This window comes from Pristiophorus japonicus, chromosome 17 (assembly GCF_044704955.1).
Source record: "Pristiophorus japonicus isolate sPriJap1 chromosome 17, sPriJap1.hap1, whole genome shotgun sequence".
Lineage (NCBI taxonomy): Eukaryota > Metazoa > Chordata > Chondrichthyes > Pristiophoridae > Pristiophorus > Pristiophorus japonicus.
In genome coordinates this window covers 123,134,517-123,160,873 of record NC_091993.1, presented here as the reverse complement: position 1 = coordinate 123,160,873, position 26,357 = coordinate 123,134,517, and the positions used below count along the sequence as shown (strand labels likewise).

Below are 26,357 nucleotides of genomic sequence, written 5' to 3'. Positions count from 1 at the left end.
AAGAAAAGGCGACAACTGGGTTTGGGGTGCGTCTCAAGATAGAGCTTTTGAGAAAGCCACTAATCTGCTTTGCTCTAACAAGCTGCTGGTACATTATGATCTGTGTAAGTGTTTAGTATTGGCCTGTGAGGCTTCGTCATATGGAGTTGGTTGCGGGCTCCAACAAGCTAATGAGTCGGGTAAATTACAACCTGTTGCGTATGCTTCTAAAAGCTTGTCAAAGGCGGAAAGAGCTTGCAGCATGGTAGAAAAAGAAGCATTAGCCTGTGCGTATGGGGTTAAAGAGATGCATCAGTACCTGTTTGGTCTTCGGTTTGAACTGAAACAGATCACAAGCCACTCATTTCATTGTTTTCCGAAAACAAGGATATCAATACCAATGCATCGTCCCGCATCCAGAGGTGGGCGCTGACATTATCTGCCTATGATTATGTCATTCACCATAGACCTGGCACCGAGAATTGTGCCGATGCACTGAGCCGTCTGCCGTTGCCCACACCGGAGGTGGAGACGCCACAACCTGCAGACCTACTGTTAGTTATGGATGCTTTTAAAAGTGAAGGAACCCCTGTCACAGCTCAACAAGTTAAGACCTGGACCAGCCAGGACCCGATATTGTCGGTTGTGAAACATTGTGTCCTTAGTGGTGATTGGTCTGCCATACCCAAGCAAATGGGTGATGAGACCAAACCTTACAACCGTTGCAAAGATGAACGATCCATTCATTGTTTACTGTGGGGTAATCGTGTTGTTATGCCTAAGAAAGGCAGAGAGAAATTTGTACATGATCTACATAGCACTCATCCCGGTATTGTCATGATGAAAGCCATTGTCAGATCTCATGTATGGTGGCCTGGAATTGACTCTGCTCTGGAATCATGTGTGCATCAGTGCAACACTTGCATGCAGCTAAGTAAAGCACCAGCGGAATCGCCACTGAATCTGTGGTCGTGGCCATCTAAACCATGGTCCAGGATCCAATTCGACTTTGCAGGTCTCTTGCTGGGAAAGATGTTTTTAGTTGTGGTGGATGCATATTCCAAGTGGATAGAGTGTATAATCATGTCATCCAGTAAATCCACAGCTACCATTTAGAGCCTTTGTGTCATATTTGCTACTCACGGTCTGCCCGACATCATTGTAAGCGACAACGGACCTTGCTTCACAGTCTGGAGTTTCAAGAGTCATGAAACTCAATGGTATCAAACATGTGAGGTCAGCACTATTCAAACCCGCATCTAATGGTCAAGCAGAGCGTGTGGTGCAAACCATCAAACAAAGTATGAAACGTGTAACTCAAGGTTCACTGCAGACTCGCTTGTCATGCATGTTGCTTAGTTACAGGACAAGACCCCACACGCTTACCAGGGTCCCCCCTGATGAACTATTGATGAAGAGAGGTCTCAAGACCAAGCTCTCTCTTGTCCATCCTGACTTGAACGATCATGTTGAATACAGATGTCAAAGTCAGCAGTGGTATCATGATCGCGCTGCTGTGTCATGCAACATTTCTGTTAACGATCCTGTGTACGTACTAAATTATGGTCAAGGTCCCAAGTGGATCGCCGGTACTGTTATGGCCAAGGAGGGTAACAGAGTGTTTATCGTTAAGCTCAAGAATGGGAAAACATGCAGGAAACATGTTGATCAGATAAAGCTGCGACACACGGATGAACCGGAACAGTCTGAGGAAGGCACAATCAGTGACCAACCAACCTACCCTCAGTCATCAGAGGATTCTGCTGTTATCAATGAATCTGGATTTTCAATCCCTGACATGGTCATTGCCACTCCCATCAGATCGGCTACCCAGCCCCCAGTCATAACAGACTCAGAACACTCGCCCAGGGCTGGAGTTGAACTGAGACGATCAACTCAGGAGCGGAAAGCCCCGGACCGTCTCAATTTGTAAAAAGACTGTTACTAATATCTTAAAGGGGAATATTGTCTTGTATGTATGCTTGGGGTTACTAGCCACCAGGTGGCACCACTGTCGGAGGTCACTGGACTGTACGCACGTGTGTATGGCCCAGGTATAAAAGGCAAGCCATCATGTAATGTAATCACTTTGGGCCCTAATAAAGCAGAGCCAGGTTTGTACCTGTGTTAGTTTACAGTATTCAGTCTATTGAGTTATTACATACAGAACAGTTACCATCGTCACTAATACAACTATTAGTAACACAGTCACCATTGGGACTAAGGAATATTGTTCTCCTTAAGCCTCTGTGAGGGTCCTTGGTATGTTTTTTTAACCCCAAAAATCTAGGTTGACACTCTAGTACTGAGAGAGTGCTGCACTGCCATCTTTCGGATGAGATGTTAAACCGAGGCCCTGTCTGCCCTCTCAGGTGGACCTAAAATATTCCATGGCTCTATCTTGAAGAAGAGCAGGGGAGTTATCCCCGGTGTCCTGGGGCCAATATTTATCCCTCAATCAACATAACAAAAAAACAGATTATCTGATCAATATCTCATTGCTGTCTGTGGGAGCTTGCTGTGCGCAAATTGGCTGCCGCGTTTCCCACATTACAACAGTGGCTACACTCTAAAAGTACTTCATTGGCTGTAAAGAACTTTGAGATGTTCGGTGGTCGTGAAAGGCACTATATAAATGTAAGTCTTTCTTTCTTTCTTTCTACATTAAAGGTGCTGTAGAAATGCAAGTGATTGTAAAAATGGAGAGCACGTACAGACATGATGGGCACAGACCCTCCTTCTGTGCTGTAAGATCTGTCATTCTATAATAACTGTCCCAAGCTTAACAGGTTGGTTTAACAGATCTCGCTGCTTGTGAGTTTACTTAGAATTACAGAGAATTAACAGAAGCAGGCCATTCGGCCCTTCTGGTCCCTGCTGGTGTTTGTGCTTCCTGCGATCATCCACCAACCCCTCTTTATCTCACCCAATCAGCATATTCCTTTCTCCCCCATGTGTTTATCTAGCTTCCTCTTAAATATATCTATACTATTCGCCTCAACCCCTCACTGTGGCAGCGAGTTCCACATTCTCACCACTCTCTGGGGAAAGAAGTTTCTCCTGAATTCCCTATTAGCTTCACTAGTGGTTGTCTTATATTTATGATCTCCGGTTTTGGATTGCTGCACAAGTAGAAACATAGCATCACAGAATGATATAGCATAGAAGGACGTTATTCTGCCCAGCGGGCCTGTGCTGGCTCTTTGGTAAAACTGTCCAATTAATCCCACTCCGCTCCATAGCCCTGTAATTTGTTTCCCTTCAATTCTCTTCTATCAAACCGTTTCATAATTTTAAAGCTGTCTATTGAAGTAATCGAAAACTTGGCTGCCCATGTCCTAACTCACACCAAATCCCGTTCACCCATCATCCCTGTGCTCGCTGACCTATATTGACTCCTGGTTAAGCAATGCCTCGATTTCAAAATTCTCATCCTTGTTTTCAAATCCCTCCACAGCCTCGCCCCTCCCTATCTCTGTAATCTCCTCCAGCCCCACAACCCTCCGAGATCTCTGTGCTTCTCTAATTCTGGCCTCTTAAGCTTCCCTGATTATAATCGCTCCATCATCGGTGGCCGTGCCTTCAGCTGCCTGGGCCCCTAAACCTCTCTGCCTCTCTTTCCTCCTTTAAAACACTCGTTAAAACCTACCTCTTGAAACCAAGCTTCTGGTCATCTGCCTTAATATCTCCTTATGTGGCTCAGTATCAAATTTTGTTTCATAATCGCTGCTGTGAAGCACCTTGGGACATTTTACTACATTAAAGGCGCTTTATAAATGTAAACTGTTGTTGTCTATTAGGTCACCCCTGTCTTGTAACCTAAACAGAGGTTGATAATTTTTTGGGAATGTAGGGAATCAAGGGATATGGGAATAGTGTGAGAAGGTGGATTTGAGGTAGAAGATCAGCCATGATCATAGGCAGTCCCTCGAAGCGAGGATGACTTGCTTCCACGTCAAAACATTCACAGGTGTTTCAATGAAGGACCTGATATTCCAGGTCCCGAACTAAATCTTGAAGGGTGGAAGATGCCTGTGCATGGATTTTTTTAACGTGTGGTGGCCATTGCACACCAGCCACCACACGGGCTTGGTCCAGTGGCAAGGATTACCCAAGACGACTGGAGACCAGTTCTGCTGCATGGACCTAGTGCGCACACATATCGCAGTGTGGGCTGGCCCGTGCTGCCCCAGGGCCCTCGCCTCTTCTGGGCCCTGAACTCACACCTCTCCTGGGCCCCGATCACGTCCCTCTACAATCTCTCACCGCTCCTTCGCCCCCGACCTCGCCGCTCCTGCTGTACCTGCCCGCGCTCCAATCACCGACCTGGATCTTGATGACGTCACTCTTCATTGCCGTTGCTCTCCTGCTCCAGCACGTGATGTTCCCTGGAGTGATATACTGCCACGCTGCTCCTTCTGTTCCCTGGCCTGCTCCGATGGTGCTCGCAGGCCAAGGGCTGCACAGACCGCTGGGCTAGGCCTCCACACTGCTCCTTCCACTCTCCGGCCTGCTCCAATGGCTAGGTGGATAGTGACAATACAATCACACCATCTGCACTCTTACCCCATATCCCATTTATCAACCTCATTAATAAATAGACTGAGCGCAAGAATGTTTGTGGACACCAGGGTCAAACTGGTCAGAGAATAAGGATATTCAGAGCAAGAATCAATTACTACTAAAAGTTATTCATTTCATGTGTAAAATTCCTACAAAGCATAAGCCAGAATAAAATGCTCTTACTTGTTCTGGTAGGTGCTTATGGTAATGTGGGTAGAATGTGAGCCGCCAGTTGGGGTATCTGCTTGGTGGATTGTTCCTCTGGGAAAATAAAGCAGATCACCTGGCTTTAATGTCAATTCATTAGAAGATCAGCCATGAACTTATTGAATGGCGGAGAAGGCTCGAGGGGCCGAATAGCCTACTCTAGCTCCTATTTTTCTTTTAAGTTCTTGTTTCCTACATTACAACAGTGACTACACTCCAAAAGTACGTCATTGGCTGTAAAGCGCTCCGAGACGTCCGGTGGTCGTGAAAGGCGTTATATAAATTCAAATCTTTCTTTGCCTTTTTCTGGGCAAAAGAGCCCAGGCTATAACCTGTTGGTGTCCCAGCCGCCGCAGGGGAATGTCACAGCAGTGGCTAAGGCTTTAGCTCGGTAATATGACAGACAACTGCTGACTAGACTGTCAGGTTGGGCTGCAGCAAGATGCAGAGTGAACTGAGGGTCGCTTTAGGACGCCGCGGACACCCGCAGACGGTCTGACAGCTCCCAAGAACTGAGAGGCAATCGATCGGGAGAAAGGAGGGGGGGCTCCCGAGACAGAAATGGAGAGAGGAAGCTGGGGCTGGTGGAGCTTGCCTGCCCCCTCCTGAGGGTGGGGAGAGAGAGAGGTGTGTGAGGGCGGAGAGAGTTTGAAAGGAGAAGAGGGCAGAGAAAAGACAAGAAGAAAATCTGCTGGGGGGGTGGGGGAGAGAAAGTCCTGATCTCACACACACACACACACACACACACAGGCGGAGGAATCCCCCCCGCCCCCCGCATTTCCCGCGCGGGGAAATCCCCCTCCCTCGTCACGCCGTGAAATTAACCAGGGGCGGAAGGGATAGAAATGGAAAGGCGTGAAATTGAAAGGTTGAGAGGTGCGGGAGAGCAGCTCGCAGTGAAGAGAGGAAATACAGCCCTCACCCCCTCCCTCTCCCCCAGTTCCCCAGCCTCCAGTGAAACCCAGCGGGGAGGGCTTTCTGTGATTGTGAACCATCTTTTTTTTGTGGTGGGGAGAGTTTGACATTTAATATAATAGCATGATCACCCTGGAACTGCCGATCCTGGAATTTGCAGAGAGAGACAAGAGTTGGGGGTGAGTATCTTTGTGTGTGTTGGTTACTGTTGCATTTTGTATCCTTTTCCCCTCTTTTTTTTTGTTCTGCGGGTTAATTTGTAACAAGATTTTATCTGGGAGGGAAGGAGTAACAATTGGATTAAAATGTATCAAGCTTGGCGGATGTAGCGAATCGACACCAGCTGTCGACTTGTGTGTGTGTGTGTGTGTGTGTGGACTGAGAAATCAAACCCAGGCAGATTGGCAAATGACTGTACCAGCAAGCAAAAAACATCATAATGTCAAAATCAGAGGGTGCTGTGGATCAGTAACGGGGTTATAGATAAGTGCTTAAAGAGGCGAGGTGTACTTATATAAAGAGGCTGTTTTCTCTATCTTATGTAAACTCTCATTGGGCCTGCTACAGGCCTGTGTTGCAGACTGCAGATAATTCGCTTTATATTTGATTGTATCGTCTCCCGGTTGTCCCTCTCCCCCCGCCCCCAGTTATGTCCCCCCCAGTTATGAAGGAGGGAGATGATCACAAACTGGGGTGAGCATTTGCGGGTGTGTGTGCAGTTGACTTGAACTGGCCCTGGGCGAGGGAGGGGATTGGCACCAGCCGGGGTTCCTGCTCCTGATCGCTTCTCCACTGATTCCTGGTGGAAAGTGGGCGTGTGTGGGCCAGCGGCGTGAGAATTCGTTTTTTTTTTAAGGTCTCGCACCCGGTCGAATAGCCTGCTGAGGGGGCACTCGCTGTCCCTCTGAAATGACTGAGGGCACAGCACAGCAGGGTCGTGAACAGGTAACAGTGGCCTCAGGAGAACTGGAGACATTTTGAGCTTTTTTTTGGCGGGGTCGGTTGTCCTTTTTTCCTAAACGCACTTGTGTAGAAGCGAAAGAAAGACTTGCATTTATATAGCGCCTTTCACTACCTCAGGACCCCCGATTTACAGCCAATGAAATACTTTTGGCGTTTAGTCACTGTCGTAATGTGGGAAACGCGGCAGCCAATTTGCGCACAGCAAGCTCCCACAAACAGCAATGTGATAATGACCAGATAATCTGTTTTTGTTATGTTGATTGAGGGATAAATATTGGCCCCAGGACACCAGGGATAACTCTCTTGCTCTTCTTCAAATTAGCGCCATGGGATCTCTTACATCCACCTGAGAGGGCAGACGGGGCCTTGGTTTAACGTCTCATCCGAAAGACAGCACCGCGCTCCCTCAGTACTGCACTGTGAGTGTCGACCTAGATTTTGTGCTCAAATATCTGGAGTGGGACTTGAACCCACAACCTTCTGACACGAAGGCGAGTGTGCTGCCCACTGAGCCATGGCTGAGACCAAGAGACAGCCTTGCTATTAACCTGCTGGTGATAGCATTCAGCTTAGTTGGTACTTCAGTGCCCCAGTACCCCAAAATGGAGTCAAGTCCGGGGAACACCGGGTACAGCAACAAACAGGAGGAACATGCAACAACAACAACTTGTATTTATATAGCGCCTTTAACATAGTTAAACGTCCCAAGGCGCTTCACAGAAGTATTATGTGATACAAATTTGACACCGAGCCGCATAAGTAGAAATTAGCACAGGTGACCAAAAGCTTGGTCAAAGAGGTAGATTTTAAGGCGGGAGAGTCTTGAAGGAGGAAAGCGAGGTAGAGAGGCGGAGAGGTTTAGGTTGAGCAGTTATAATCAGGGATGCTCAAGAGGGCAGAATTCTGGTGGGGGAGGGATTGTGGGGCTGAAGGAGATCACAGAGATAGGGAGGGGGCGAGGGCCATAGCTATGGAGGGATTTGAAAATAAGGATGAGAATTTTAAAATTGAGGCATTGCTTAACCAGGAGCCAATGTAGGTCAGCGAGCACAGGGGTTGATGGGTGAGCGGGACTTGGTGCGAGTTAGGACACGAACAGCCGAGTTTTGGATCACCTCTAGTTTACGCAGGGTAGAATGTGGGAGGCCAGCCAGGAGTGCGTTAGAATAGTCAGGGGCATAATGATAATAATGGGTGACTGAGAAGAAATCTTGTCAGAGAACGCAGTGAGAGCGAAGTGTGAGACTGGATTACCTTCACTGTAATTATTCCCATACGATAATTGTTGTTAAGTGTTTATCATCGTGTTATTTTTACAGCGATGGCGATGAAGTCGGGGCTGTCGTTAAGCTAGTGCGTGGTTGTGCAGGTTTCGTGGGCATTCCGGCCAGGGGGCTCGCTCTATGGGTATAATACGAGGCTCCCGTCCAGAGATTGACCATCTGATCATGCCCCACGAATGAATATTGGGATCAGCATCCTTCGGTTTAATGCATCTGCCTGACACTTCTCTGTCACTGTCTTAAAGGGAGAGTTAAATATAAATGGTGTCCAGCTCGAATTAAAGTGACCGAGGAATGTAACACAAGTGTGTTAATATCACAAATGGGAATTTGTTAATTTTTATTTGTGAACAAGCAATTTCCCCTCCCCTGCCCCCCCCCCCCCCTTGTGAAAATATTAAGCCAAAAATGAAGGGAAATGGAATCCATGGACAACATTGTTTTTCAAACCTGTATTGTCTTCAGTCAGCCGTGGCTCAGTGGGCAGCACACTCGCCTCTGAGTCAGAAGGTTGTGGGTTCATAATCCATGATAACACTCCCAGTGCAGTGCTGAGGGAGTGCTGCACTGTCGGAGGTGCCGTCTTTCGGATGAGACGTTAAACCGAGGCCCCGTCTGCTCTCTCAGGTGGACGTAAAAGATCCCATGGCGCTATTTCGAAGAAGAGCAGGGGAGTTATCCCCACTGTCCTGGGCCAATGTTTATCCCTCAATCAACATAACAGAAACAGATTATAAGCTCATTATCACATTGCTGTTTGTGGGAGCTTGTTGTGTGTAAATTGGCTGCCACATATCCCACATTACAACAGTGACTACACTCCAAAAGTACTTTATTGACTAAAGCGTTATGAGACATCCGGTGGTCATAAGAGGTGCTATATAAAATCAACTCTTTCTTTCTTTGAATTTCGAGAATCGTAATCTTCAGGAAACATATTAACCTATTTTTGGACTGCTTTCGCTTTTTTTCGACCCTACTTGTTTACTTGTTGAACTTGGAACGTAGGAACAGGAGGAGGCCATTCAGCCCCTTCAGCCTGCTCCATCATTTAATTAGATCATGTGCAGTTCTGGTCACCACATTACAGGAAAGATGTGATTGCACTAGAGAGGGTGCAGAGGAGATTTACGAGGATGTTGCCAGGACTGGAAAACTTTAGCTGTGAGGAAAGATTGGATAGGCTGGGGTTGTTTTCCTTGGAATAGAGGAGGCTGAGGGGAGACCTTACTGAGGTGTATAAAATTATGAGGGGCCTAGATAGAATGGATAGGAAGGGTCAACAACTGGCGGCATAGATTGAAAGTAGTTGGTAGAAGGATTAGAGGGGAGATGAGGAAACATTTCTTCCCCCAGAGGGTGGTGGGAGTCTGGAACTCACGGCCTGAAAGGCAGAGGAAGAAACCCTCACCACATTTAAAATGTACTTGGATATGCACTTAAAGAGCTGTGACCTACAGGGCTACGGACCTAGGGCGGGAAGGTGGGATGAGGCTGGGTAATTATTTTTCGACCAGCACGACACGATGGGCTCCTTCTGTGTCGTAAATTTTGTATAAGAACATAAGAACATAAGAATTAGGAACAGGAGTAGGCCATCCAGCCCCTCGAGCCTGCTCCGCCATTCAATAAAATCATGGCTGATCTGGCCGTGGATTCAGCTCCACTTACCCGCCCTCTCCCCGTAACCCTTAATTCCCTTATTGGTTAAAAATCTATCTATCTGTGACTTGAAAACATTCAATGAGCTAGCCTCAACTGCTTCCTTGGGCAGAGAATTCCACAGATTCACAACCCTCTGGGAGAAGAAATTCCTTCTCAACTCAGTTTTAAATTGGCTCCCCCGTATTTTGAGGCTAGTTCTAGTCTCCCCGACCAGTGGAAACAACCTCTCTGCCTCTATCTTGTCTATCCCTTTCATGATTTTAAATGTTTCTATAAGATCACCCCTCATCCTTCTGAACTCCAACGAGTAAAGACCCAGTCTACTCAATCTATCATCATAAGGTAACCCCCTCATCTCCAGAATCAGCCTAGTGAATCGTCTCTGTACCCCCTCCAAAGCCAGTATATCCTTCCTTAAGTAAGGTGACCAAAACTGCACGCAGTACTCCAGGTGCGGCCTTACCAATACCCTATTACAGTTGCAGCAGGACCTCCCTGCTTTTGTACTCCATCCCTATGATTCTATGTTATGGCTGATCTGTACCTGAATTCCATTTAACCCCCTTCACTCCAGATCTAATGATTACTTTACCCAACATAAATCCATCGATCTCTGTCTTGAAAATTTCAATTGGCCGCACCAGCATCCATAGCCTTTTGAGGGAGAGAGGTACAGATTTTCTCTACCCTTATCTTTCCTGATCTCATTGCTGAATGGCCCAGCTCTAATAAGATTGTGCCCCATTGTCTCTAAATTGTCAGACTGCTTGTCCAACATCCAGTTCTGGATGAGCAGAAATGTTCTCTATTTACATATTGGGAAGACTGAAGCCATTGTTTTCGGTCCTTGCTACAAACTCCGTTCCCTGGTCACTGACTCCAGCCCTCGCCCTAACTTCTGTCTGAGGCTGAACCAGACTGTTCGCAACCTTGGTGTCATATTTGACCTGAAATGAGCTTTTGACCACAAATCCACAGCATATCTAACACCACCTATTTCCACCTCTGTAACATCGCCCGTCTCCGCCCCTGCCTCAGCTCATCCGCTGCTGAAACTCTCATCCATGCCTTTGTTACCTCTAGACTTGACTATTCCAACGCATTCCTGGCTGGCCTCCCACATTCTAACCTACGTAAACTAGAGGTGATCCAAAACTCAGCTCTCATGTCCTAACTCGCACCAAGTCCCGCTCACTCATCTCCCCCTGTGCTTGCTGACCTATATTGGCTTCCGGTTAAGCAACACTTCGATTTCAAAATTCTCATTCTTGTTTTTAAATCCCTCCATGGCCTCGCCCCTCCCTATCTCTGTAATCTCCTCCAGCCCCACAACCCCCCGAGATGTCTGCGCTCCTCTAATTCTGCCCTCTTAAGCATCCCTGAATGTAATCGCTCAACCATTGGTGGCCGTGCCTTCTGTTGCCTGGGCCTCGAGCTCTGGAACTCCCTCCCTAAACCTCTCTACCTCTCTTCTCCTTTAAAACGCTCCTTAAAACCTACCTCTTTGATCAAGCTTTTGGTTATCTGCCCTAATTTCTCCTTATATGGCTCGCTGTCAAGTTTTTTTTGTCTTATAACACTCCTGTGAAACACCTTGCGACGTTTTACTACGTTCAAAGTGCTATATAAATACAAGTTGTTGTTGTATTGTTCTGAATTCCCCCACCAGAGGAAATGGTTTCTCCTTATCTATCCTATCAATTCCCTTTATCATTTTAACCATCTTAGTTCGACCATGTCTCAACCTTCTAAACTCGAAGGAATGCAAGCCTAGTTTATGCAACCTATCCTCATATTTTAACACTTTTAGCATCTGTATCATTCTGGTGAATCTCTTTACCAAGGCCAACATACCCTTCCTGCGGTAAAACCCAGAACTGAATGCAATATAACATTTATATTCCATTTACCACAACCTTGGGATGTCACAAAATGCTTTACAGCAAAGCAAGTATATTTGAATTGTTATTACTGTTGTAATGTAGGAAACATGACACGGCACAGAATTTGTGCACAGCAAGCTCCCATAAACAGCAATGAGATCGTCTGTTTTAATGATGTTAGTTGAAGGCTAAATATTGGTCCAAACACCGGGGATAACTCCCCTGCTCTTCTTCGAAATAGTGCCGTGGGATCTTTTACATCCACTGAGAGCAGATGGAGCCTCGATTGTGCAGCACAGTACTGGCACTGAAATTTCAGCTTAGATTTTGTGCTCAAGTCTCTGGAGTGGGTCTTGAACCCACAACCTTCTGACTCACTGAACCATGGTTGACGCTGAATTGTGGCCTAGATCAAGCTGGAGTTGGGCATCTCGTGGCGAGCACCGTTAGTTAGACTTTTTTGTTTACAGAAGCAACAGTGTATCTCCTTAACCAGTGAGATTAAAGGATTGAGAAATAAACAGAGGGAGGACTGAGAAGGGGGGCAAATTACAGTCAAATCAGGCCCCGAAAGATTAATAAAGAGAGGGACAGAATGATTAGATTAAAAGAGAGAAAAATAAGAAAAAAAGGTAAAAATTTCAAATTGAACATTTTTAAAATCTCCCCCAAAAACTTATAATCCGAAGGATTGAGACACCACACTTACAATGATTCACTTTCTGAGCCGGAGAGGTTGGCTGGCACTAATTAATGATTATCATGTTGTTAAAAGGTTGTGGGTTCAAGTTCCACAGTTCCACTTCAGGGACTTGAGCACATAAATCCAGGCTTACACTCCAATGCAGTGCTGAGGGAGCGCCGCACTGTCGGAGGGGCTGTCTTTCGGATGTGATATTAAACCGAGGCCCCATCTGCCCTCTCAGGTGGATGTAAAAGATCCCATGGCACTATTTCGAAGAAGAGCAGGGGAGTTATCCCCAGTATCCTGGCCAATATTTATCCCTCAATCAACATAACAAAAATAGATTATCTAGTCATTACCACTACTTTTTGTGGGAGCTTGCTGTGCGCAAGTTGGCTGCTGCATTTCCAACATTACAACTATAATTACACTCTAAAAGAACTCCATTGGCTGTAAAGTGCTTTGAGACATCCGCTGGTCGTGAAAGGCACTATGTAAATGCAAGTCTGTCTTTATAAAAGGATACTTACACTGTTAATTGCTTGACTTAACTTTCTGGGGCAGGTTTAATGGGCAATTAAGGTGCACATGCAGTAACTTCATGAACCTCACGGGGAGATTAAGGGCAAGGTGTTGTTTTCACGAGGCTAATGGCGGAGTGACATAAATCAGACAGAGCAACTTGTACCGATTTGCATTTCATAGTTAGTTCTTCATCAAAATCTGGGCAATATAATATTATAATTTTCGGATGTTAATTTTCCCCTCTCACCCCATCACATTGTTGGGGTGGAGGAGAGGAGCGAAGATAAATCCTGCTCCTAATGCACCACAAAAAAAGCTCATACATATTGTGTACAGATTATAATCTGTGTGTAAAACAACAAAATAACACACACATAGTGTAGCAACCTGTACCCTGGGATTTGTAGTCCTGACTGCTGTGTAGAATTAGTTTATCGAGCAGGTTAATATGAAAGAAAGACTTGCATTTCTATAGCGCCATTCACGACCTCAGGACATCCCAAAGCGCTTTGCAGTTAATGAAGTACTTTTTTTGGAATGTAGTCACTGTTGTAATGTAGGAAACGTGGCTACCAATTTGCACACAGTAAGCTCCCACAATCAGCAATGTGATAATGACCAGGTAATCTGTTTTTGTTATGTTGATTGAGAGATAAATATTGGCCCAGAACATCGGGGATAATACATTAGCATGGATTGACTAACAAACAGAAAACAGAGAGTAGGGATAAATGGTTCATTCTCGGATTGGCAATCAGTAACCAGTGGGGTGCCGCAGGGATCAGTGATGGAACCCCGATTATTTACAATCTATATTAGCGACTTGGAGGAAGGGACTGAGTGTAACGACACAAAGTTTGCTGATGATACAAAGATGGGAGGAAAAGCAATGTGTGAGGAGGACACACAAAATCTGCAAAAGGACATCATAGACAGGCTAAGTGAGTGGGAAAAAAATTGGCAGATGGAGTACAATGTTGGAAAGTGTGAGGCCTTGCACTTCGGCAGAAAAAAATCAAAGAGCAAGTTATTATTAAATGGAGAAAGATTGCAGAGTGCTGCACTACAGCGGGATCTGGGGGTACATGTGCATGAAAAGGTTAGTACGCAGGTACAGCAAGTGATCAGGAAGGCCAATGTAATCTTGGCCTTCATTGCAAAGGGGATGGAGTATAAAAGCAGGGAAGTCTTGCTACAGTTGTACAGGGTATAGGTGAGGCCACACCTGGAATACTGCGTGCAGTTTTGGTTTCCATATTTACGAAAGGATATACTTGCTTTGGAGGCAGTCCAGAGAAGGTTCACTAGGTTGATTCTGGAGATGAGGGGGTTGCTTATGAGGAAAGGTTGAGTAGGTTGGGCCTCTACTCATTGGAATTCAGAAGAATGAGAGGTGATCTTATCGAAATGTATAAGATTATGAGGGGGCTCGACAAGGTGGATGCAGAGAGGATGTTTACCCTGATAAGGGAACTCTAGAACTAGAGGGCATAATTTTAGAATAAGGGACCACCCATTTAAAACAGAGATGAGGAGAAATTTCTTCTCTCAGAGGGTTGTGGATCTGTGGAATTCGCTGCCTCAGAGAGCTGTGGAAGCTGGGACAATGAATAAATTTAAGACAGAAATAGACAGTTTCTTAAACAATAAGGGAATAAGAAGTTATGGGGAACGAGCAGGGAAGTGGACCCGCGTCCATGATCAGATCAGCCATGATCGTATTAAATGGCAGAGCAGGCTCGAGGGGCCGCATGGCCTAGTCCTGCTCCTATTTCTTATGTTCTTATAACTCCTCTGCTCTTCTTCAAAATAATGTCATGGCATCTTTTAAGTCCACCTGAAAGAGCAGACGGGGTCTTGATTTAATGTCTCATCCGAAAGGTGGCACCTCCAACAGTGCAGCACTCCCTCAGCACTGCACTGGATTGTCAGCCTAGATTTTTTGTGCTCACTGAGCCATGGCTAACTCACATGAGGTGGAATGTTCATTACTAGGACCATCAAAGTTACCTGCCTTGCCCCACTCTTGTCTCAGCTTGTGTGCCATTAACGGGGCCTCTCTCGCCTTGGATCGGGTTAAATTAATTACATTGTTTTCTTAAAATTTAAAGATAACTGTTTTTATTCTTTCGACAACGAAAAGGCTTTGAAATTTTTAAAAATATATTTGACATCAACTTACGTTTTTACTCAGTTAGTACTGGTAATTTGTTTTTGAATCGGTGAGATTGAAATTCAGCAGCAGGTCAGCGGGAAGTGTTTGTGTACAAGGGAATGAATGGCGGTAGACGAAACCTTCCTCGGGCCTTGGCCATTGTCAGTGTGTTACCTGTAGGAGTTGCATACGAATCTGTGACAAGGTGACTGATTGTAGCAATTTGAGGCACTATAATTCCCTGGATCAGCAAATCGGCAACAGTTTCAGCTCCTGATTGCTGTCCATTGATCTTCTGTTTAAGGTGATTAAAGAATTTGGTAGCGTAGATAGAGAGAGAATCTATTTCCTCTGGTGGGGAGGGCTGGGTGGGGGAGAGGAGGGGGGGGAGAGGGGGAGGGGGAGGGGGAAGAAAGAGTCCAGAATAAGGGGGCATAATAAAATTAAAACTCGGACATTCAGGGTTGATGACAGGAAGTACTTCTTTACACAAAGGGTACTGGAAATCTGGAACTCTCTCCCCCAAAAAGCTGTTGAGGTGGGAAGGGGGGTGGGGGTGGGGGGCGCAATTGAACATTCCAAAACTGTGCTCGATAGAGTTTTGTTGGGTAAGATTATTAAGGGTTACGGAACCAAAGTGGGTAGATGGAGTTAAGATACAGATCAGTCATTATCTAATTGAATGGCAGAAGTTCGAGAGGCTGAATGGCCTACTCCTGTTTCTATGTTCCTATCACAGCTGGAAAGGGAATGGATATCAAGGGAAGACAGGATGGCGCTCGGCTGTGATGCCCCACATGGTTGGATAGCCTGCTGGTACTGTCAACTTGCGCAAGGTACCAGCAGTCTGATGGCTGAACTGTGTTGCAGTAAGGGTCTCCTCACTTTTGAGGCAGGGGAAGGGTGAGAGAACATTAGTGGAAACTCCTTTCATGTGGAGAACTCCATTTGACTGTGTGCCCTGTGTCAGGTATGAGGAAAGACTTGTATTTATATAGCACTTTTTACAGCCTCAGGTCATTCCAAAGCGCACAGCAAGCTCCCACAGATAGCAATGTGATAATGACCAGATCATCTGTTTTAGAAATGTTGGTTGAGAGATGAATATTGGCCAGGACACCGGAGATAACCCCCCTGCTCTTCTTCGAAATAGTGTCATGGGATCTTTTACATCCATCTGAGAGAGCAGACAGGGCCTCGGTTTAACATCTCATCCTAAAGACGGCACCTCCGACAGTGCAGCACTCCCTCAGAACAGCACCGAAGGGTCAGCCTGGATTTTATGCTCAAATCTCTGGAGTGAGATTTGAACCCATTTAAAATTTAAGCTTGAAAAGTCCCATTTTGTCCTTTGGAGCGATGATTATTGAGCGACCTATCTTGGAGTACACTGCAGACTGTCACAGGCCAGTCACACGGGCCCGTACATGGGTAACTGGATTACAAACACTGGCTGATTTTCCCTCCGCTCCTTCCTTTGGGTACAATAGTTCAGTGGTTATGCTAGTGGATCCAGAAACCCGGACTAAAGATACATGAGAATGTGAGTTCATAATCCCACCATAGCAGTTTGAGAATGTGAATTCAGTTGAAATCTGGTTATAAAAAGCTGTCATTTAAATAAAAAGTGATGGCTCACCCCCTCCTTATCTTTGTAACCTCCTATAACCCTCTGGTACCTCTGCGCTCCTCCAATTCTGGCCGCTTGAGCATCCCTAATTTTAATGGTAGGGCTAACAAGGAAAGGGAATACACATTAAAAGGTAGGATACTGAGAAGTGTAGAGGAACAGAGGGACCTTGGAGTGCATGTCCACAGATCCCTGAAGGTAGCAGGCCAGGTAGATAAGGTGGTTAAGAAGGCATACGGAATGCTTGCCTTTATTAGCCGAGGCATAGAATATAAGAGCAGGGGGGGTTATGCTTGAACTGTGTATGTTATATCTGTAATGCACTTATGAATGACTCCACGAGGCAATGTGTTGTACTTAAACTGTAGTGACCTTGGTCCTTTATTCGTAACTCCAGAATGAGGCATGGTGGGCAGCCTTTTATACGGGGCCCTGCACAACTATGCAGGTAACCCTCAGGTCTCCTATTGCAGTGCTGTCTGGTGGACAGTCTCTGCCATAGGGGCAGGAAACCCCAGTCTCCATCAGTTGCACCCTCTAATGGTGCCAGCATAGTATATACACAGTGTAAACTTTATTGATAGTACATCAGATAACAAGTCTCCATCTTATACAACTATACAGTGACTACACAGAGAGTATATCTTTTGTCATGTATTTAACTGTCGTTGTAACCCATGTATAAACTGACCTAAGTTGTACACCGTGAGAACACTGACCACTAGGTGGTGAACTTGTGGGAGACACTCCTAACCTGGACTTTCAGGTATAAAAGGGGAAGCTCCACCCACCTTCTGCACTTCAGTGCTGGCTAATAAAGGTTACTGGTCATAGAGTGACCTTCTCTCAAGTATGGGCCTTGTGTGCATTTGTACTGTATAGTAAGGACATATTATTGGCGACGAGAAACTGGGATTTAAACCACACGAGCATGGCCACGAGCAGCACAGACGAGAGGTACTGTGTTGGTGATGATTGGGACGACTTTATTGAGAGACTACAGCAAAGTTTTGTCACTAAGGAATGGCTGGGACAGGATTCGTCCGACAAACGCAGGGCTCATCTCCTGACGGTTTGTGGATCCAGGACGTACTCCCTGATGAAGGACCTTCTAGCGCCAGAGAAGCCGGCAGAGAAGACTTTTGAAGAGCTCAGTCAGTTGATCGGGGAACACCTTAAACCGGCGAGCAGCATGCACATGGCAAGACAACGGTTTTACACGCACCGGCGGCGAGAAGGGCAAAGCGTTCCAGACTTCGTGGCAGACCTCCGGCGACTGGCGAGCCTATGTAAGTTCCCAGATGCTTGCAGAGCGGAGATGCTGCGAGACTTTTTTATTGAGGGCATCGGGTACGCTGGGGTTTTCAGGAAACTGATTGAGACCACAGACTTGACCTTGGAAACGGTGGCTTTGATGGCCCAGACATTTATCTCGGGAGGAAGAGACCAGAATGATGTTTGACAAAAATCTTGGTTTAAATGCAGCAAATGGACAGGGAGTCAACATTGTTAATGCAGCACACAGTTCTCCAGGCAGGCAGGGGCAATCGGACATGCCCAAGCATGTAGTCGAACCCAAAGGGGGAATTCAACAGAGACAATGGCTAGCTGAATGGCGATTCACGCCATCGCAAGGGACAATGCGGCCAGTAATGGGGCCATCAACACCTGTCAATGGCGCACTTAAGGACAGAGACAATCGACTGGTAATGGACCTTTTCTTTCCAACAACGGCTCAAGCTGGAGGTGTGGAGGCAAACACACAGCCAGAGCTTGCAGGTATCAGCAATACACTTGCAGAAACTGCAACGTCAGCGGTCACTTGGCGCGTATGTGCAGGAAGCCTGCAGCCAGGTTGATGTATGAGAAGGACGGGCCCAATGTAAGCCCTACGAGGCCAAATGGACACTGGGGGAAATCGCTGGAAGCTGAAGTTCAGCGAGTTCATGTGGAGCACATATACAGTTCATATACCAGGACACCACCAATAATGATGAAAATGCTCCTCAATGGCATTCCAATATCAATGGAGCTAGACACGGGGCCAGCCAGTCCCTGATGAGTATCAAACAGTTCAACAAGTTGTTGGCGTCCAAGGCTAGGAGGCCAAAGTTAGTGCTGATTGACGCACAGCTACGGACATATACAAAGGAGATCATTACGGTGCTAGGCAGCGCCACGGTAGTCGTGACCCACAAAGATTCTGAGAACAGGTTGCCACTCTGGATTGTCCCGGGGAACAGTCCCGCACTGCTGGGGAGGAGTTGGCTTGCTGTCATGAACTGGAAATGGGTCGATGTCAATGCAATTTCTTCTGTGGAGCGAATATCATGCTCACAGGTCCTGGACAAATTTGACTCACTATTTCAACCCGGCATTGGCACTTTCATGGGGATCAAGGTAGTGATTCACATAAACCCGGACGCTAGGCCAGTACACCACAAGGCCAGAGCGGTGCCGTACGTGATGCGGGAAAAGCTAGAAGGTGAATTGGACCGCCTGCTGAGGGAAGGCATCATCTCGCCAGTCGAATTCAGTGACTGGGCGAGCCCGATTGTGCCGGTGCTCAAGGTGGATGGGTCGGTCAGTATATGTGGTGATTACAAGGCCACCATCAATCCGGTGTCACTCCAAGACCAGTACCCGCTACTGAGAGCGGAGGACCTCTTTGCGATGCTATCGGGTGGCAAACCTTTTTCAAAATTGGACCTGACCTCAGCTTACATGACCCAGGAGCTGGCGAGTGAGTCGAAGAATCTGACCACCATCACGACACACAAGGGGTTGTTTGAGTACAACAGATGTCCGTTCGGGATTCGCTCGGCCGCCACGATCTTTCAACGAAACATGGAAAGCCTCCTCAAGTCGATTCCAGGGATGGTGGTTTTTCAGGACGACATCCTCATCATGGGTTACGATACTGAAGAACACCTCCACAACCTGGAGGAGGTGCTACGCAGACTGGACCAGGTAGGTCTGCAACTGAAAATGGCGAAGTGCGTCTTCCGAGCTCCAGAGGTAGAATTCCTGGGGATGAGGGTAGCAGCAGACGGGATCAGACCTACTGCGTCCAAAATGGAAGCGATCCAGAGAGCACCAGGACCCCATAACTCGATGGAGCTGCGTGCGTTCCTGGGGCTCCTGAACTATTTTGGTAACTTTCTTCCCAAATTGAGCACGCTGCTAGAGCCGCTACACGTGCTCCTATGCAAAGGTCGCAATGGGTCTGGGGGGACAGCCAGGAAAGGGCTTTTGATAGAACACGCAATTTGTTATGCTCCAACAATCTGTTAACACTATATGACCCATGTAAGAAACTTGTTTTAACGTGCGATGCGTCGTCCTATGGGGTCGGGGGTGTGTGTTGCAGCATGTTAATGCCAAGGGTCAGTTACAGCCGGTAGCTTATGCCTCCAGAAGTCTGTCCCAGGCAGAAAGGGGCTATGGGATGGTTGAAAAGGAAGTGCTTGCATATGTATATGCAGTAAAAAAAAAATGCACCAGTACCTGTTTAGCAGGAAATTTGAGCTGGAGACAGATCACAAACCCCTAACGTCCCTTTTGGCCGACAACAAGGCCATAAATGCAAATGCGTCGGACTGCATACAGAGGTGGGCACTCATGTTAGCCGCCTATGACTATACAATTTGGCACAGACCGGGCACTGAAAACCGCGCCAATGCACTCAGCAGGCTCCCACTAGCCACCACCGCGGGGGCAACCGAGCATGCTGCTGAGATGGTCATGGCTGTTGAAGCTTTCAAAAGCAAAGGCTCACCCGTGACAGCCCGTTAGATTAAAGTCTGGACAAATAGAGACCCGCTACTGTCTTTAGTCAAGAAATGTGTCCTAAATGGGGACTGGGCAGCCATGCATGGGGCATGCCCTTAGGAATTTAAACCATTTCACAGGCGCAAGGATGAACACTCGATTCAGGCTGATTGCCTACTGTGGGGAAACCGAGTAGTCATGCCCCAGATGGGCAGAGAGGTGTTCATCCGAGAACTCCACAATGAGCACCCGGGCAATTGCCAGGTCACACGTTTGGTGGCCAGGGATAGATGCAGACCTGGAACTTTGTGTTCGCAGGTGCAACACGTGTGCCCAGCTGGGCAATGCGGCCAGGGAAGCCCCCCTTAGCCCCTGGTCCTGGCCCTCCAAGCCATGATCACGCATCCATGTGGACTACGCAGATCCTTTCATGGGAAAAATGTTTTTGGTTGTAGTAGACGCCTGCTCCAAACGGATCGAGTGTGACATTCTCAATTCAAGCACATCCTCTGCCACGGTAGAAAGTCAATGGGCAATGTTCGCTGCCCATGGTCTACCGGATGTCTTGGTTAGCGACAATGGCCCGTGCTTTATAAGCATTGAATTCCAAGACTTCATGGCAGGAAATGGTATCAACCATGTCAGAACGGCACCGTTCAAGCCGGCCTCAAACGGCCAGGTGGAATGAGCAGTGCAGATAATCAAATAGGGGATGCTTAGAATCCAAGGGGGTTCCCTACAAAGCCGCTTATCACGCCTCCTGTTGGCCAATAGATCCCGACCACACTCGCTCACAGGGGTTCCACCCGCAGAGCTGCTAATGAAAAGGACGCTCAAAACCAGGTTATCCCTTATACACCCCACCATGAAAGAAATTGTTGAGAGCAGGCGCCGGTCACAATGTGACTACCATGACGGGAATGCGAGGGCGCGATGTATTGATGTCAATGATCCTGTTTTTGTCCTCTACTACGCTGCTGGGCCCAAATGGCTCGCAGGCACTGTGATTGCTAAAGAGGGGAATAGGATTCTGGTAGTTAAACTTACCAATGGACAAATCTGCTGCAAACACGTGGATCAAACAAAAAGGAGGTTCAGCAATCCTATAGAAGAAGCAGAGGAAGAACACGATGTAGAGTTCACTCCACCACAGGTGACCGAACACAGGAACCAAGTGGAGGAGAGCCCAGTCACTGTGGGCAGTCCGGACAGGCCTGAGGCACCGCAAACAGCAGACACTCAGGCCAGCGCCCAACAACCGGAGCCCCAACTCAGGTGCTCTACAAGAGACTTAAACTGTGATCCCAATAAGACTTTGGGGGGAGGTGATGTCATGTATTCAACTCTCAATGTAACCCATGTATAAACTAACCTAAGTTGTACACCATGGGAACACTGACCACGAGGTGGTGAACTTGTGGGAGACACTCCTAACCTGGACTTTCAGGTATAAAAGGGGAAGCTCCACCCAACTTCTGCACTTCAGTGCTGGCTAATAAAAACTGGTCACAGAGTGACCTTCTCTCAAGTATGGGCCTCGTGTGCATTTGTACTGTATAGTAAGGACATATTACCTATAGTATATAACAGTATAAAACACTGGTTAGGCCACAGCTGGAGCACTGCGTGCAGTTCTGGTCACCACATTACAGGAAGGACGTGATTGCATTGGAGAGGATACAGAGGAGATTTATGAGGATGTTGCCAGGAGTGGAGCACCTAAGCTATGAGGAAAGATTAGAGAGGCTGGATTTGTTTTCATTGGAACAGAGGAGGCTGAGGGGAGACCTCATTGAGGTGTATAAAATTATGAGAGGCCTAGATACAGTGGATAGAAAGGGCCTATTTCCCTTAGCAGAGGGGTCAAAAACCAGGGGGCATAAATTTAATGTAATTGGTGGAAGGTTTAGAGGGGATTTGAGAAGAAACTTCTTCATGCAGAGGGTTGTGGGGGTCTGGAACTCACTGCCTGAAAGAGTGTAGAGGCAGAAACCCTCACCACATTTAAAAAGTACTTGGATGTGCACCTGAAGTGCCGTAGCCTACAGGGTTACTGACCTAGAGCTGGAAAGTGGGATTAGGCTGGCTAGATAGCCTCTTGTTGGTCAGCGCCGACACGATGGGCCGAAATGTCCTCCTTCCATGCTGTAAACTTCTATGATTCTATGAAAATGGTGAAATGAAAACCAGAGTGTAAGGGTTTTGAATAATTTTTTTATTCACGGGATGTGGGCATCGCTGGCAAGGCCAGCATTTATTGCCCGTCCCTAATTGCCCCTTGAGAAGATGAACCCAAGAAAGTGTTCCCACAGTGCTGACTTTGTCGTAGCGGTTTGGTACAACTGAGTGTCTCGCTGGGCTATTTCAGAGGGCAGCTAAGAGTCAACCACATTGCTGTGGGTCTGGAGTCACATATAGGCCCATTCCCTCCCTAAACTCTCCACATCACTATCTGCACCCTAATGGCTCGCTGGGCTACTTCAGAGTCAACCGCGTTGCTGTGGGTCTGGAGTCACATATCGGCCCAGACTGGGTAAGGATGGCAGATTTCCTTCCCTAAAGGAACCAATTGGGTTTTTACGGCAATCCGGTAGTTTCACCATTACTGATGCTAACTATTATTTTAAGCTCAGATTTATTTAATTAACTGAATTTTAAATTCCCCAGCTGCCGTGGTGGGATTTGAACTCGTGTCTCTGGATCATTAGTCCCGGCCTCGGGATTACTAGTCCCATAACATTACCACTATACTACTGTAGTCCCAAAACAAGTGCTCTACTCGGAGCTCCGACACGGCAAGCGAGCCCCAGGTGGGCAGAGGAAATGCCTCAAGGACACCCTCAAAGCCTTCTTGACAAAATGCAACATCCCCACCGACACCTGGGAGTCCCTGGCCCAAGATCGCCCGAAGTGGAGGAAGAGCACCCGGGAGGGCGCTGGACACCTTGAGTCTCTTCACCGAGAGCATGCCGAAAGCGTACAGACGTCAACAGCGGAAGGAGCGTGCGGCAAACCAGGCCCCCCCACACACCCGTCCCTCCAACCACTGTCTGCCTCAACTGCGACAGGAACTGTAGGTCCTGCAATGGACTCTTCAGTCACCTGAGAACTCATTTCTAGTGTGAAAGCAAGTCATCCTCAACTCTGAGGGACTGCCTGAGATGATACTACTGTACCCGTTGATCGTTGTGAGAGCTTTACTCCTTACGTACTGAATGGTGGGAGATGTTTGTTCAGTAAATATACGTGTGTGAAGTACATTTGTTTGCATTGTGTGAGGCGATTGTTAAAATTGGTCTGGCCCGTGATTTCCATTGGACAACCCTGAATTAACTCTCACGGAACTGGCACAGTACTGGGAACTTTTCAGAAGTGCATGTCTTTGCAGCGTGCGCCTAGAAAAAAAAAATCTTGTTTTTAATCGATTCCAGGCGTCTTCTCGAGGATGAGGATTTCTGCCTCCTGTCAGTGGAATCTCATTTTAAATCATTCTCAATGGATGAAGCCATCTCGGGGAAACTTGGTAAATCTACAACTGCGCTTAATTCCTGCCAGCTGGCTGCTCTGTGAGGCTATGCTGGGAGTGAGGTAAAGTGCACCACGCAATCTGGAAACCTAGTTGCATCTGGGATTGATTGCCTCGTGGTATGTTTCTGTGCCAGTTCCTGTACATTTACTCGAAGGGAAGAATTCACTCAAATCTCGGGCTGTTTGCGGTCTTGATTGGCTCTCTGTGTATGTACGTTGTATACTTGTGTGAGCTACAGGCTGCTGAAACCCTCCGCAAGATCCTGCAAATCCCCCGGGAGGACAGACTCACCAAAGTTAGCGTCCTCGACCAGGCCAACATCCCCAGCATCGAAGCACTGACCACAGCTGAAGGCACGGCCACCGATCCAATAGTGGAGCGATAGACATCATGGGATTGCGCAAGAGGCTACACTTGGAGGAGCGCAGAGATCTCTGGGGGGGTGGGGTGGTGGGGCTGGAAAAGGTTACAGAGAAAGGAAGGGGCGAGGTCACCGAGGGATTAGAAAGCAAGGATGAACAGGCCACATTGTCCGCATGCCAGACACGAGACCCCCAAAGCAAGCGCTCTACTTGGAACTCCTTCACGGCAAACGAGCCAAAGGTGGGCAGCGGAAACGTTACAAGGACACCCTCAAAGCCTCCCTGATAAAGTGACACCTGGGAGACCCTGGCTAAAGACCGCCCTAAGTGGAGGAAGTGCATCCGGGAGGGCGCTGAGCACCTCGAGTCTCGTCGCCGAGAGCATGCAGAAATCAAGTGCAGGCAGCGGAAGGAGCGTGCGGCAAACCTGTCCCACCCTCCCTTACCCTCAACGATTGTCTGTCCCACCTGTGACAGAGACTGTAATTCCCGTATTGGACTGTTCAGTCACCTAAGGACTCACTTTTAGAGTGGAAGCAAGACTTCCTCAATTCCGAGGGACTGCCTATGATGATGATGCTGAAACCCTTGTCCGTGCATTCATTACCCTTAGACTTGACTATTCCGACGTTCCCCCGGCCGGCCTCCCATCCTCCACCTTACCTAAACTTGAGCTCATCCAAAATTCAGCAGCCTGTGTTCTAACTCTCACCAAGTCCCGTTCACCCATCGCCCCCCTGTGCTCGCTGACCTACATTGGCTTCTGGTCCAGCAACGCCTTAGAAACATAGAAAATAGGTGCAGGAGTAGGCCATTTGGCTCTTCGAGCCTGCACCACCATTCAATAAGATCATGGCTGATTTTAAAATTCTCATCCTTGCTTTCTAATCCCTCCGTGCCCTCACCCCTCCCTATCTCTGTAACCTTTTCCAGCCCCACAACCTCCACCCCTCTCCCCGAAATCTCTGCGCTCCTCCAAGTGTGGCCTCTTGCTCATCCCCCGATGTCTATCACTCCACCATCGGTGGCCCTGCTTTCAGCTGCCTGGGCCCTAAGCTTTGGAATTCCCTCCCTAAACCTCTCCGCCTCTCTACCTCTCACTCCTTTTAAGATGCTCCTTAAAATCTACCTCTTTGACCAAACTTTTGGTCACCTGTCCTAATATATCCTTATGTGGCTTGGTGTCCAATTTCATTTGACAACGCTCCTGTGCAGTGCCTTGGGACGCATTACTACATTCAAAGGTGCTATATAAATACAAGTTGTTGTTGTTGTTGATGTGATAATGGAGAGCAGAATAAGGTGTGTGAGTGACAGATGAGCTGGTGTTTAGTTATACAGTATCTCCTCGTGTGTGACATCTCACATGCAGACAGACAGTCTATAATAGGCCTGTGATATGTGTTGTCACTAAGATTTAAGTAATGGTGACTGTACGAAGTTAACCCCTGATTAATTTTTCAATGTTCCCTGTAATCCTTTTTGGTGCATGGCCCGTTCAACTTTTTGCGCACGCGTGGTTTCTCTCGTGCAGCCTGCGCGGGACCTCCAGACCATGGCCGCGCAGCTTAACGGGAACGTTGGTTAACTTTCACCTTCACTGCGGTAAACTGCCACTCGAATGTTATAGAACCCACCCGCTGTTCATTTCATGGCCAATATTTATCCCTCAATCAACATCACAAAAACAGACGATCTGGTCAATCTCACATTGCTGTTTGTGGGAGCTTGCTGTGAGCAAATTGGCTGCCATGTTTCCCACATTACAACAGTGACTACACTCCAAAAGTACTTTTGGACGTCATGAAAGGCGCTATATAAATGAATGTTCTTTATGTGGTGAAGGTGAAAATTGCTTCCATTGTGTCTCGACTTGAGTCTCTGGAAAATATCCAGTAATCCAGTTTAAGATTCTGCCCTTCCAGACTTGAGTTATGCCCCAGAGAGCATTCGAAGTTGCATGACATTAGGGTGAATTACTGGTGGTTACGGTCTGTCACTGGCAGGGGTGGGGGCTTGTAGCAATAATTTCAGGTGATGAATTAAGAGCATCAGACAAGAACATTATTACACTACATTACAGTGTATTACAACCAAACAATTTATATGTTTGCCAAATAGAATGCACTTATACTTTTAACACGCAAGTGTTTTAAAATATTATATTAAAACAAAAGGGTAGGTGGTAATTTTATGCTGGTTTTTTCTGACCTTGATGATTTAACAACAACAACTTGTATTT

General features: G+C 47.2%; 1 protein-coding gene across 1 annotated transcript in view; it reads left to right on the top strand.

Moving 5' to 3' along the window:
* Positions 1–5,325: 5,325 nt before the first annotated feature.
* Positions 5,326–26,357, top strand: part of elk4 (ETS transcription factor ELK4) — a 64,597-nt gene continuing 43,565 nt past the window's right edge. The window contains exon 1 of the mRNA XM_070859240.1: positions 5,326–5,843. The gene's annotated coding sequence lies outside the window, so the exon portion shown is untranslated. The remainder of the gene's footprint in view (positions 5,844–26,357) is intronic.